The sequence below is a fragment of the Lemur catta genome, chromosome 6, assembly GCF_020740605.2.
Source record: "Lemur catta isolate mLemCat1 chromosome 6, mLemCat1.pri, whole genome shotgun sequence".
Lineage (NCBI taxonomy): Eukaryota > Metazoa > Chordata > Mammalia > Primates > Lemuridae > Lemur > Lemur catta.
This window is the reverse complement of record NC_059133.1, coordinates 32,433,338-32,449,260: the sequence shown is the minus strand read 5'-3', so window position 1 is coordinate 32,449,260 and position 15,923 is coordinate 32,433,338. Positions and strand designations below refer to the sequence as shown.

Sequence of the window (15,923 nt, the reverse complement as noted above, 5' to 3'; positions counted from 1 at the left end):
AGCCATGGTTCAGCAATGCCTCCAGGTGGTTCTGGTATGTGATAATGTTTGAGAACACGGCTTTATATTAAAAAAAAAAATTGGTAGGAAAAGTAGAATTGGCCCAATCATTAATAGGAGAAACTTAAGGGAATTGTATCGATTCAAAAGCAGTGCTCTCAAAGTACTTTTTCAAAATGCAATCGTGACCCGAGTTATTTTAACTTTTAACGTTCGGTTTATCTTATTCGATTTTACAAGCACAACTGTTGTGATTTCTATTGTCACAGTTTCTTTCTAAGTTGATCTTGAGCTCTATTGACAGTGGCAATAAACCAAGATAAGCCACCCTGTAGGAGAGCCGTGCCTGGGAGAGAGTTAGGTTCAGTCGTGTTGGTCAGGTGAGACACAATGATAAAGCGAAACAAAAATGAGTGAAACAGAAAACATTTATTACTTACCGACTGAGGGATTGGGAGCGTCCATGGGAGGCAGATGGGAAACCCGGAGGCGACAGCGAGCTGGACCAGCAGACGGAGAGTGAAGGCAAGAGCAGAAACCGCTTGTGGAAGATGCTTATATTAAGGCCCGTGGGCGTTCGCCCTCAGGCTTTCCCGTGGGGTTCTGGATTGGATGGTTTAAGGAAAACGTGTGAAAGGGGGAAATTTACTTATTTGACTCTGGTGTTGATCATTAAATAGTTTTATTGTGGTCAGCAGCTGTGGGTGTGCTGGGTGTTGGGTCAGGGGGATGAGGAACAAACAGGCTATTTCACAAATAATCATGCACAAGGAGGGAAGTTTTAAATAGGCCAAAAGTGACCAGGTACAACTGGATTTCAACCAGCTTATATTAGGCCTTAAAATGGATGCCCAGGCAGAGACTGTTTTAAACAAATTTATGATAATTACAATTTTTAAATCATTAAACATTGAAGATTGTGAAATATTTTACTTTTTCAGTTTGGAATAGGTAACACTACTTAAATATTATTGTTATTCATGTACTTTGTCAAAATTTCCTTTTTTATGTTTTATGTATAAGCAGTGCTCTTAAAATTCCATTAAGCTCTATCATACTTTAGGAAATACACTGATAATTCACATACCTATATTCCCATGTGATTGCTCTTGGATGGCTATGTAATTTTCAGAAATATTAATAATAACTTTTTTTTTTGAGACAGGGTCTCCCTCTGTCACCTGGGCTAGAGTGCAGTGGCATCATCATAGCTCACTACAAGCTCAAACTCCTGGGTTCAAGCAATCTAGCTGCCTTAGCCTCCCGAGTAGCTGGGGACTACAGGTGTGTGGCGCTACGCCCAGCTAATTTTTCTATTTTTTGTAGAGATGGTGCCTTGCACTTACTCGGGCTGGTCTTGGACGCCTGACCTCGAGTAATCCTGCCTTGGTCTATCATAGTGCTAGGATTACAGGCGGAGCCACCGCACCCGGCAATAATTTACATTTGCTTAGTATTTTATCCTACATTCTTCTATTTATTAACTCAATGGTCCTATTACATTAGCTCTGCACTCATATAAGAAGAAGAAATTAGAGAAGTTATGAGTTACCTAAAATTGCACACCTAGTGAGAGGAACAGCATGGATTAATATTAAGGGCTTTTGAATTCAAATCTAAAACATTGCACTTATAAAGAAATAAAAATAAATAAGGTTCAAGTCTAGTCCAAAAAATGATATTATCCCTGTAATTAGTGTTGCAAAGAAGCAGTTTATTAGAATAGCAAAAGCAGCTTGGGCATTGCTTGAGCTGTTTTCTTTTTGCATATCTCACAGACAAGCTGCAAACCAGCTGAATGGTCTTGGGCAATTAACTTTTGTGAATTTGTGCATCTGGAAAAAGAAGAGGATTCTGGGACAACTAGAGGGGGTGAAAGAGAAAAAACTCAATTTAGGAAATTATGTGATATGGCTAGGATACACATTTGGCATTCTCTGAGAGAAACCAGTAAATACATAAATTGCTTTTCTTCCCCTCCCCCACCTTCATTGAATTATAATTGCCAAATAAAGATTGTGTATGTTTAAGATGTACAACTTGATGTTTTGATATACATTTACATGTGAAATGATTACCACGATCAAGCTAATTAACATATCTATCACCTCACATGGTTAACGCTTTTTTTGTGTGATGAGAATCCTTAAGATCCACTCTCTTAGCAAATTTCAAGTATATAATACATTATTAACTACAGTCGCCATGCTCTGCATAGAGCTCCATCACGTATTTATCTTACGGCTCAATTGAAGTCCCACACTCATGTCTCTAAGGCCTGATAAATTTTGCATACCTCACATAGCTCAGACTGCTTTGAGCTATTTTTCTTTTATCACCTGCAATGATGGTTTATAAAGAGATTGCTTAGCAATTTTAAAATGTTAACATTAATAGCTAAGAAGAATTTTGGTGCTGGGTCAAACAGCAAAAGAAGGGAGGAGACAAGAAGATCACAAAGCTACAGAAGCTGGAGCCCATGAAGAATGCTGGCTAATGAGAAAGTCATTATAATGTGGCCAAAGGATCTGTTAGAATCCAGGAATTTAACTTTCATTGTTAATTTATTCATGCTGATGTAATGTCAACTCCTTTTTTGTGTCAATTTTTAATAGAGTATGACAAACTAACAATTAATGATTTGGGAGAAATCATGGAAAAGGGTTTGTAGTTCATTGATCCTTACCAGGTGTGCCTGGAATAGCAACATCAGTGCCACCTGGGAACTTGTAAGGAATGCAGATTATCAGGGGCCAAGAGGAGTTAGGCATTGGCAGTCCGTGTTTTAAGGAGCCCTCCAGGTGATTCTGATGCAAACTAAAGTGTGAGAACTGTTGTTTCATTCCATATCTAGGTTTAAATGGAGTAGAGAGAAATGAACAGCTGTAGGTGAGCAGATGCTGCAGAGATGAAAAAGTCTTCAGAGTAGGAATCTGGTGTTAAATTGATTCAGATACATACAAGCAAAGTCAGAATTGACTGGTTTGGGGAAAGACACAGCATATCCCACTCTGTGACAGGTGGTTTAAATCTTTATAACCAATGATCATATAAATTTTAAAAGAAAAGATGACCCCAGCTTATACTTGGGTTACTCACTTTTTAATATAAAACCGTAAATTTCCAATGCTAATAATTCTCTTGTGTTGTATGTACTATATTATCTCTATTGGTGAGAAGACTTCCAATAGCCCTAGGTGATTTTATCAATTAGAGGTAACTGACATGTCTGTCAGTTCTTATATTGTCTCACATAACAAGCTGGAAGCATGTTTTGAAAAATGTTTTAAGTTTCTTTCATGTTTTCAGATCCACATCCATCTCAATGTGTGCAAACCATAACAAGCATTTAATGTTAAGATGCAGTTAAAACTGTCGTAAAGGTTTTGATTAAATATCTATTTTAGACCCCCAAATCTTTAAAAGTTCAGTATGTATTCTTTTAATATTTAATTTCTCTGTATAAATAATAATTTCTACTAAAATATTCTTTTCTTTGATTCTCTTAGAATGAGTAAATTATCTATAATTATAAAAAGCAGATTAAAATGGAGTAAAAGATTAATGATTATTCAAATATTTTATTTTAACTTGAAATATAAAAATGCAGATTTTATCAATCATTTTGTGAGGGCCCAAGACTTTTTGTAAAAAATATGGGTACATCCATTGCTTTAGGAGGCTGAGGTGAGAGGATTGCTTGAGGCCAGGAGTTTGAGACTAGCCTTGGCAACATAGTAAAACTCATCTCTACAAAATTTTAAAAAATCTTAGCTGAGTGTGGTAGAGCCTACCCATAGTCCTAAGCTATTTAGGAGGTTGAGTCAGGAGCATCCCTGGAGCCCGGGAATTCAAGGATGAGATTGCATTACTATGATTGCATTACTGCACTCTAGCCTGGGCAATAACAACACCCTGTTTCAAAAAAAAAAAAAAAAATCCATTGATAAGAAATGCTATATCATCTTTGGTATGTAAACCATACCCATAACGTACTCTACTTTGATTTCCTCACAAGTAGACTGATAACTTAAGATACAATGTGAAACAACTTTCATGCAAAATCATGTAAATGTATTATTTTTTTCAAACTTACACCGTTATCTCATTCACACCTAATTTGATAGCAATTTTTATGGTAGCTCATTTTTATTAAGCCTTTCCAAAACATTCAACTTAGTTACCAAAGAACACATATGTTCCTTTTCAGTTTAAGTATCATTTAATACCTTACATAATTAAAACAACAGGTTTATTTAATATGGCACAATTTGGGGGACACACACAACAGTCTCTTGATAGTATTAAACTCAACTAGAGGCAGCAGAATTGCCGGGGCACATTGGGCAACAGCCTTTATGGATCTGCTCAGGGCACGAAGGCACAGTCAGTTTGTCATACAGAGAGAATACAGAGGGATTTTTAATCTAGTGAGTCAGGAAAGTGGATTAAAAGGGAGTCTTTTGTACTGGTATTTCCATGATTTATCAAAAGACTCTTTAAACAAAAGTCATTGCTTTTAAAATTATATCCTGATGATTCAGACTAATTCAATTTTAAATAAATGTAATTTATTTAATTATTTTTACTCCTAAATTGTAATCCTCTTCAAAAAACCATACCAAGTTTTTGCCTCACATGGAAAAATGGTTGTGGGATGGATTGACAGCCTTCTGAGAGATCTGTGCTACCAAAACTTCTCCCACAATCTTCTGATTAGACAAGAAGCCTTCAGGATATGATCAATATGTTATATGTGCTTGTTTCATAAGTGCCAAACACAAAAGTAGCAAGGTAGACCGTGAATAATTGTTGAATAAGAAAAAACTTAGAAAGGGTGTGACATGTTCTTTTTTTCTTATTTAATTAGCTTTTCTTCTAATATTCTTTTTACTCATGATTTTTTCCCTTGCTTCTGCATACTATCTTATCCATAATGTAATATTTCTTTCCTTGAATTTCAATCACAAAATAAGCATTATACTTTGTTCCATTGTTCTGAAAAGAAAAAAAGTAGAGGGAGGCCATACCTTGGCTTTGGGAATTGGAATAGAAAATCAACAATTTTCATGAACATCAGGTTATAACACATCCTACGTATGCTGTAGCTTGCCTTGTAGTCCATCATTGACACAATCTAGAAAGCAATTTTTATTTAGAAAACAGCTTGTCGGAACAGTAATGCATTCTGTTATGTAACTTCTAATATTTATAGGCTTAGAGAAGATTTGGAGTAAAGCAAATGCATGATTAATTAAAACTATCTTAATTTGATTTTAGAATGTAAACTCTCATTTAGTATGTAGTCTACATTTAGAATGTAGACTCTCACGCAATTTATAAAAGATGCCAAACATCAATTTATAAGAGATGTCAAAATATCTGGCTTCTGAAACCTACAAATTCATTTTTCTTTTCTCATCTCATAGAAAGAAGTGATATATGGAAAAATGTTTGTCAAATAGGACTGGTTTTCTACTATTCATCTTAAAACATGAGGTTTCTGCAAATACAGACTCATCACTCTAAGCAATATCATCTTTTAGTTTTTAATCTTACCTCTCTGGCCTCTTAATACACAAATAAAATTTATAAATAGATTCTACACATGTGGCATATATTACCATATCAAAAACTCCCCCTCCCTAATCTTTTAAATATGATTTTTTTCTTAATTTTAAAATTCAATTCTGTTGCATTCAATTTGGATAATATACAGCTTCTTTTATAAAAGACATTTTGAAAATTATTATTTTGAATTTTTTGAGAATTATTTGAAATATTATTTTGAGAATCATTATGCAAATAAATGACCACACTGACTGAAAATTGTTAGTGTGTAGGTAATCTAGGGAACTAGAACTAGAAAGGTTCTAACAAGGCCCTAAAAGGTGTTGTTAATATGCATATGCTCTGGGAAGTAGGATCCAAAGGCAGGGGAAATTGAAGGTTCCAGCCTTCTTTTGGAAAGATGAAGCATTGGGGATTTTGGGATATTCTTCCTGTCTCTACAGTTAGAATTTGTCCAGTTCATTTTCTACACATTTTTAGGTGTCAGGGCAGGCTACCTAATTTGCCAAGTGAAGAGTAAAATATGTAGCACCCTTGTTCAAAAGGTAGAAAAGAATGTGTAGTTAAATGTACTAAAATATACAGTTTTTTCTTTAAATATATGTCAGCATTTGTAAAATGTAATTGGGTAATGGTGGTTTTTGAGTAACAGCATAAACTTACAAATTGCCACACTGAACTTTCATATATTTATCAAACTCACTGTTTAGCTCCTAACTGGGAATCTTTGCTCAACTTCTCTGTATTCCTCTCTGTTTGACCAGGATCCACTTATCCTCCAGTTTGCACTCTATACATCACTTCTTCAGGAAATTTATGTTTTGCTTCAAACAAACATTATTTACTTTTTATTTATATACTTATTCTAAATAAAACACTTAATTCCATAATCTTTACATAATTCCTTATATAATTATTTATTATCCTTTACCCCACTGGATTGTAATTTTCATGAGGGCAGTAAACACATTGCTGAGTTGAAGAGATTGAGATATGCATCTGAAAATGTTCTTTATTTAATATTACTCTCAGCCAAGACAAAAACGTTGATTAATAAGCAGCTTTATCTTCTTCAAGGAAGAAAGCCCAAGTTACTGGCATGAGGTTAGTAACTGAGAAGCACTGAGAAGAGAGTACTGTCATGGCAGACGTATTGGTTACTATGGAGGTAAAGAAGTGTCATTAGTGAATACTGTAACCATTGCCCAGAGAAAAGCACAGTGAAAGTTTGCAGTTGGCCTTGTAAGCAAAAACACAATGTTCTCAGCTACAGATAAAGATTCAAAGAAAGTAGGTAGCCAGGAGAAATGTCCAAGATGTAAAATTAAAATTGGGAGGTTATGAAAAACAACTAGAATCTAGAATTTCTGGAATAAGAAATCTGTGTTATATACTTCCCCTTTGCTTATAAAAGTAGACAGGAATAAGAAAAAACTGAATTAGTTGGTTTATACCAGCCTTTCAAGAGTAGTTAACCTATTGAGGCTGAGCCTATTATAATGCATATGACTATGGAACTTACAGTGGAACATTCTCAGTAATTCATAAAACCACTATAGTTTCTTGCAAATGTGTGTGAGAAATTTTTAGATATTTAAGATTCTATCATTATTTGAAAAGAAACTAGTGTTTTAACTATTTTATAACTTGTTTTTATTGGTACTATTTCACATTTATTGCCACATTTTTTCAAAGAAACAAACATTTCTCAAAAAATGGTGGAAGATCTTGAAATGCTTTAAGTTTAGAGCATCTGACAATAAAAAGGTTAAACATTTTTCTTGCCTTCTACTCAGAACCCAAAACACTAGAAAACAAAAGCCTTGATTTCCAATCCTATCCTTTTATCATTGAAATGAAAGGGGTATCTGTACAAAAGAGATTCTTTTTTTCACATGTCACTTTTTTGATCTCATTTCATCTCAGCCTTTTCTCTGCCCTTAGCTATTTTGGAGAGGCTTCAATAAAAGTATGCATCCCTGTTGCGTGTTTCCTTAAACACAGTATAGCTCTGAGACTAGACTAATGGAATCTCTGCTTTACAAGCGTATACCTTCTTATCAAATGATGAGAACAACTGCAGAATTACTTCCTGAGGCCAATGAATCAAGAAGAAATTGGGTGGCCTGTAGCACTCTTTCCAGCTGACAGCACAGGGTAATAATGTATCTTAAGCAATTAAGACCTTCTGATTATTGGCATTATTTTCCCTATTTCCTTAGTTCTTCTACTGTCTACTATATACAAATTATACTTGTTTCTTAGTTACACAGATTTGATTTTTCCCAAAATTTTTAGAAGGATCATCTACAACTATACTAATCTGATAACTTAATTATGGATATGCTTTGGAATCTTGGAATATGGCATTTTGGAGCTAAGTCCCATTTTAATTGTTTTTTAACATTGTTATACTTATAATTTAATTGTTTTATTTTCCAGTATCAATTTATCAGGTTTTCAGTCTTATGTAATGACATCAAAGACAGAGGTCCAGGGTTGGTCTGTAGACTTTGCAGCCAGAACCATGACTTGTCTATCCATTAGAGAAAGAATTCCTTCTAGTCTCCATAAAACCTAATTAAAACTTTCTGGAATAATGTTGTTATATATCATCAAGTCTTGATCTCTAAGTAATAGGATTGAAAGGGACTTCAGAATTTGGGTAACCATATGGTTTTTTTTTTTTTTTTTTTTTTGCCTGTGGGAGTCTGGGTTTATAATCATTGCCCATAATAACTATTAATTGTGTACCATTTGCTCTTTTTCACTTTTCCCAAATTAAATGATAATCATCTGTCACTCTACTTGGATTTCATTTCTTTCCTTCTCCCACTTTTCAGAAATCTCTTCTGTAGCATCACTGACAGGCAAACTTTGCTTGAAAATTTCTAGAGATATAAATCATTACTTACATAGAGTTGCCTTCCTTCATTTTACAGTTCCATTTGCAGTTATTTTTTTTTATTGCGTTTTCATTGAGCTAACTTCTGTTAGGTTTGGTTTTAAAACAAAGTAAGTATTTGAAAGAGTGAATAAAGCCACAGAAGAAAAATTGTGGTATCTATTTGAGACTTAAAGTTCCTTTTCCTGTATGATCCTAAAGGAATGTGGAATATTTCAGGAAGTAATTTTCAAATAGATAGGAAGCATCTGCTTCTCAAAATTGTTGTATGCATTCAGTACATTATAAAAAATATAGAGGCTATTTAGCATTGCTTGCTTTAACCTAACAAGAATTTCTTTATTGGTCATAAATATTTATAGGCTACAGAATTCTTCTGAAAATATATTTCTAGCAATATGTCAAACAAAACTAAATATATGATCCATATAATGTACTATTTGATTGTCAGAACTCTAGGAAACTGAAATGTCATCAGTATTTTCCAATATTTGAAAGAATTTCAAATATTCTTTGATAAACATAATGCCAAAAGCTCCATGCTCACTTAAGGGAAAAAACAACATATGCAAGCATTATTTGATAAGGTTTGTGTTCTAAGTGTTCATTGTAATGTGAAGAAAAATGTTTTTCAAAAAATTCATAATCATATTTCCAATAAATTACATTAAGTTTTTTAGAATTCTAAATTTAGATGCTAATGTCTCCATTATATAAACTTCTTTTGTATAGTGGTAATATTACAATATACAGTGTAGTTTATAGGGCCAAGTTCTGAATGGGTGACCTCCCTTTAGACTTTCACATTGACCACAGTAAATTCTTTCTGCCATTAACATTGGCCATTTTCCCAGATCTGCAATTTTAACAATCTAGTTATCTTTAAATCTTTCAATAATGATGGGCTCGCTAATTTGTCCTTCTAGTTTCCATATATTTCACCAATTCCAAGGGATCATTGGGTAGTGATGTTCAGTAATTGTTCATCATAAAAAATACATATACTCATCACTGAGAGAAACATATTTATTAATAATACTGTTTCATATTTGTTTTTATATATTCAAATAAATTGAAAATTTAATACAATTTAAATAAAACTTTCTCAATGTGTGCTTCTAGAGGATTTTTAGGATAATAAAATTATTTAAAGCTAACAATATCAAAATTGAATATCTAGAATAGGAAACTTAGACATTATAAAACTATATCTAGGTCTTCTCATTTGTGCTCACAATATGTGTGAATTTCCTTTAACGTTCTCCTTCTTTCTTTCATCTTTGCCACTATTATTCATTTTTGTGCCTACAAAAATCACAGGACAGAGGAGGTAAAATTTAAATATCATCTTTAAATCCTGAGCTGAAGCAGTTGTGAGGATATGTAATCTCAGCATTTGTTTTTTTTTTTTCTTCTTGTTTAAAAAAAAAGTGGTTTTGTGTTTTGACCCCAATTATGGTTACACTGAAAGGAGAAGAACAATAGTCCTTTCTGTATGAGCATTATTCACACTCCCAAGGATTCCTTTCTATTCTTGAATGCTCAACCAAGTAACTGTGAAGGAAATCATTCATACTTCTTTTATTAAAAAAAAAAAAGAAAACTCTTTTGCACTGCTTGCTTCTTTTTTTATTCTGAGTCTGCATTTATATGCAATCCCCATGTATTTTGTGTATATACTAAATTTTGAGAAATACTGGTAGTTCATGTAAAACACAATACTGACATATAATATACCTTCCCTAAATGCTATTCCTTCTAATCATACTAAAAGAAATATGAATAGACAAAAAATGTGGTATTAGACAAATAAATTTGTTCAAAGCATTTCCTGATCTAGTATTTCATTTACATTAAAATTATATAACTTGTGATTTTGGGTTTTGTGTGTGTGTGAGTGTGTTAGAAGGGGTAGGAGGGAGAGAGAGGAAAAAAGAAAAATATGCTTTTGAGACTTCATAGTTAGTAATGGGAAAAAAGTTATTGTTTTGATTCTAATTGTTTTCTTTAGAAAAAGGGTTGGTGAATGGGAATTTTTTCAAAAAGCTCTATAGAGTGCTATTTGTAGTACTTTAAAATGAATCATCTTATCATTTCTCTACTTTGTCGGATGCATGGAATCAAAAGTTTTCTTGTTGGATGAATTATTTAAAGCAAAGTGTCCATACTTTTTTTAGACTTGGATAGGATTACAGAAAAATAATACACAGTTTTATTTCCGAAAGTCTCCTTGAGATTGAATACAGTCTCAGGGCTGCATAGATCTTAGTAGAAAACATGCTGACTCCTTTCACCATAAAAAAGTGTTTATTTCCTTTTCATCCAAAATATATACATAAAAACTGGATTTAAAGCAGTTTTTAAAAATAAATCATCTAATGTGTTTTTGTACCCTCTACCACAGAGAATGAAAGAAGGAAAACATCCATTTTTTTACATTAAACTTTTCAGAAATACTGCTCACATAGGTTACAACATTAGTTAACAACCTTTTTAAATTAAGGGAAGGTAGGAATGATAAATATTCATTTTCACCTCTCCTACTGGCACCAAGTAAATATAGTTAATTGTGCCCTCCTAAATACAATTATTAATCATTTTTATAGCAACATGTTATTTATGCCCAGATGTATGCAAATGTTCTGGTTTCTATTCCTCCAGATGGTGCTTATTAGGTTAAAGTAGTCATATATGCCCAAGCAAGTGATCTACCATGTTATTCCATCAGTTCACAGGAAAGGAAAAGCAAAACAAAACCAGTACCCAACAGCCCTGAATTGATTCATGTTATTGATGCACTATAAATTTTAAGAAAATTTCAAAATCCAGAGGAGATGTATGGAATTTCAAAAGATAGGTTGTGAAATGTAACTATATGGCAATAATACTTACGTAATAAAATTTTATTCCTTCTCAATTACCTGATAAAAAGTTATTGCAGTTATGATAAACAGTCATACTTGTGTATCTTGGATATAAAATTACATACTTTTGTATCTTTCACTTTGAATTTTGTTAGGATTCAAAGTAGTATAAAAATAATTTTATTACCTTTTGAATCTGGGAGAAGAAGAAATTAATCCTGTCATTTTTGTTTTATAAGCAATGTAAGGCAAAGATCCTGAAGACCTGCAGTGATAACTCAGGTTTTCATAATAAGCTAACATTAACTTCTAATGTAGACAACTATATTTTGTTCTAATACTCACCTCTTTTCCTCCTTTTCAAACTTAGTAGCCAAAAATATTAAAAAATTTTATAACTAAAGGACAAACAGAAAATAGTGTATTTTGAAACATGTATGTATATGTACGAGTTCATTGTGTATTTCATAATTCTAATGCTTAGAGGCATTTTAAAATTCTGAATCCTATTAAAACTTCTATGTACTTTGCCTAAATTATGTAGCTTTTGCTATTTCATTCATAATTGGAAAAAAAGCCATAGTTCATTAAAGTGCTTTTATAAGATCCATGATGGTGGTGATTATTGTTGCAAGAAGCTTGGTTTCAGAGACATTAAATAACTTGCCAATGTTAAGTCTAACAAAAGGCAGAGACAAATTTTAAGCAATTCTTTGACAATGAACCCATACTGTTAACAATCTACTAAATCAGCTCACCTCCTTGATTATGAATATATATTTGTTATATAACTCAAATTTGTATTCATTTTCACCTTAGGGTGCTTCTATAAAGCAAGTGCTATTTCTGTTTCACGGATGAGGAAACTGATGCACTCATTCCTGAAGGGAAGTCAACGCCCTACATTTAGTACATTTACGTTAAAATTATGGCCATGTATTTGCTTTTTAACTAAAGACATTGATTTTATTAAATATAAACATATTTTTAACTTCATTTAGTTTGTATTAAGAATCTCTCTCTGATATCATAATATGCTTGTTACTGATATTTAAACAATATATAAATATCCATGTTTATGTACACAGACTATGACCAGGTGACCAAGATGAAATTAATGTGGAAGCATGAATTAGTTAGCTGAATCAAAAGTAAAATTTCAGTGACCATGTATTGGTTACCACTTTTAGTATGATCCTTTTGATATTAATAATCATGGGAAATCAGGCTTTGATCTTCGCCCTTTATTACAGTGTGCCATTTACTCTACCAAGCAATTCTAAGAATAATAACAAAATTTAATACTTCTATAGGTCTCCTTTGTGCCAGGCATTGTTCTAAGAGCTTTACATATGTTATTTAATTCAATTTTCATACAACACTTTATATTGCATTATACTGCTGTTATTATTATTATTCCCATTTTATAGATGAATGCAGAAAAAGAATGTGTTTAGGATGAAGTGTCAGTCTGACAAGCTTAGGCTGTAGAAACTCTCACAACTGCATTTCCTTAACAACCTTCCCAGAAACTTGCATCTGCTGATAATAGGAAGGACAGAGCCACTCAAGATTTTATTAGAAAAGAAAGCATAGGATTTGAAGGAATTCGTTATGGCATATTCAGTTTACCTAATTAACAGAGCTACATGTTCCTTCTTTTAGTCTGCAGGAGAATAGCTTTTTGTCTATCTAGAGAATTACTAGATTAATACAAATATTTACTCTATGGATTTGCCCAAAGAAATTGGTGGTCACTATGTAAGTGACAAAAATGAAATTGGTCATCATCTGGAAAAGATGGATCCCATTTTAAGTTTTAAATGATTTGTAAATTATTATTTCTAATTGGGGCTAGATGGTTTTGTGGACACAGGTTAAGCATATTTAAGGGATCCAAAAATTGTCAGATTTAGCAACAGGACGTACTGGCCCAGGGATCTTAGTTTGCTATTAATCTCATCTGCAGGCACAGGTAGAGCATCTGTATGATGTTTGGGATTCAGCACCTGAAAAAGTGTTTTCTACTTTCTTTGGTTTGAAAAATGTACATGTTTCTTAAGTGGTTAAGTAAATGAGATTTTCTCTTTAAGCTACTATTTCCTTGGTTTCCTGAAATCCTTTTTTATTGAGTCTCAGCATTTAGCCCCTCATTTTTCAAGCTCTCTCTCTTCTACAAGACTGTGAGCATTTTGAGGACAGGATCTCTGTCTTACTTATCTTTGACACATGAGTCAAATAACTGACCCATAATCAACCCTCACTATTGAAAAACTGTATATTAATTAACATATTAATGGTAAATGACTCAAATATAAAAGATATATTAGTATAACCAACATAAGCTGAACTTGATATTCAATTTCAACTATTAAATTTTATAGATCTCTCTGTGAGCTCACTATAAATGACACAAATGAGTTCATAATTTTTTCTAACTATTAAGTCTCAGTTCTGATTACAGACTATTTGTCTACACTTTCACTTTCCTAGGTTTCTTTCATACACTCACATTTTCTTTATATTTTCTCAGAGTCCAGATACTAAACTACAATTTTTTCCTACCCTTGGCATGAAAGATTCTCTATTTCATTCAAATTGCCTTCTCTTAGTCATTGCAAATCTTTGTTCACTGAATACCCTATAATGAGTTAAGTTCCCTCTGGTTTCCTTTGTGGGTTGGTTAGACATCTGCACTCAAGTTTAAATTTTTCCTTGACAATTTGCTCCCTAATGATAAGTCTCAGGTTCTGTGTCTTCTGTGGAGTTCCACTGTGGTCCCATGCCAAGAAGTAGTGACTTCACTGCTCAAAATCTTCTGATATAGTCTTACTAAATGATATGGTTGCAATAGAATATTGTCCAGTTTCCTTTTACTGGCCATAATAGATGATGGCAATACTTGTTCTCACACTGAGCTGAACATTGTTCTAGTATGGACTAGATACTCCTGAATCCTACTTTTACTCTTGTATTTTCTGATCACTAGCCCACTACATTGTTTTCTTCAGGTATATTATCTTTTCCTTATGATTTGCAATTACATGCAGGAAAACTACAACCAGGAAGATAAATGCCTTCAAAAACATTATTTTGTTTTCATCTAGTATTTGTTAATTTCCTGTGCTTCCTTCTCTCATAATTTTATCATTGCTAAATCTGGCTGAAACTCAACTTGGGTGGTGGGTTGATGTGTCCTTCCAAAATTTATATGTTAAATCTTAACCCTCGGTACCCCATAATATGGCCCTTATTTAGAAAGAGGGTCTTTGCAGATATAGTTATTTAAGGTGAGGTCATACTGAAGTGGGGTGGGTCCCTAATCCAATATCATTGGTGTCCTTATGAAAAGGGGGAATTTGGACACAGATACACATACAGGGAGAATGTCATGTGAGGGTGGAGGCAAAGATCAGGATGAGGAAGCAGAGGACAAGGAATGCCAAATATTGACAGCAAACCAGAAGTTCAAAGAGAGACACGGAACAGGTGTTTCACACATAGCCCTCAGAAGGAACCAACCCCACTGCAACTTTGATCTTGGACATCTAGCCTCCAGACCTGTGAGACAATATATTTCTATTTTATATTTACCTAGTTGTGCTGTGTGAAGACAACCTTAGCAAATTAACACAATATATTGAACATACCTAAGCTGTCTTTTTAAACATTTTACATGAAATAATAAGGGATGTCTAATTTATTGGACTTAGATAATGTATGCCATTTTAAATTTCCTACCATATTACTTTAGAAAATGTTTAGTATATTTTTTCTTTTTTTTTCTATCTCTATCTATCTATCTATATAGCTGATTTGTACCTTCAGAATTACATGTGGATCATATAACAAAGCAAGGTCACATATTATAAAATCTTTTGTATTGCTTAATGCCCACTTTTACTGTCTTCTTTATCATTTTTCCATATGTATCGCGTTGTATAGGCATTAATCGATGATGGTTAATCATGAAAGTTTGTTGTAAAAGATCATCCTAGTAAGGCAGAAATGGTGCTTTGAATGCCAAATTACTAACACAGTATTTGCTTCCTTATATGTAATGGTATTAATTATAATAATTAGATAAATTTTATATTATCAGCATTGATAAAATATATCATAGTTCTAGTAGTTTATGATTTTCATATTTGAAAAAGTGAAAATATTTGAAGAAGTCATCTGGAAATAAGATTTGTCATAGTGGAGTTAATTAAAGTGTGATCTAATTCAGGCAGCACATTTATGAAGTTATTAGGGGCGTTTATTGTACTTGATATGTGAGGCTAATTATTGTAGTTAGTGATAAGCAAAAGACAAGAAAGGCACATATAATCATTCTCTAAAAATTGTAAAGTGTAAAATAGGTAATAGTGTATCATATTCTCAGTTCCCATAACATAATCCTAGAGTCCAAAACATTTATTCTTTTTTTTTTTTTTTTTTGAGACAGAGAGTCACTTTGTTGCCCGGCTAGAGTGAGTGCCGTGGCATCAGCCTAGCTCACAGCAACCTCAAACTCCTGGGCTTAAGTGATCCTACTGCCTCAGCCTCCCGAGTAGCTGGGACTACAGGCATGCACCACC

At 33.1% G+C, this 15,923-nt stretch overlaps 1 long non-coding RNA gene across 1 annotated transcript in view; it reads right to left on the bottom strand.

Annotated features, from left to right (window-relative positions):
* Nucleotides 1-519: 519 nt before the first annotated feature.
* Nucleotides 520-15,923, bottom strand: part of LOC123640639 — a 41,364-nt gene continuing 25,960 nt past the window's right edge. Inside the window, exons 2-3 of the long non-coding RNA XR_006736006.1 lie at nt 5,031-5,137; nt 520-603 (exon numbers count right to left, since the gene is read on the bottom strand). This is a non-coding gene — a long non-coding RNA (uncharacterized LOC123640639). The remainder of the gene's footprint in view (nt 604-5,030; nt 5,138-15,923) is intronic.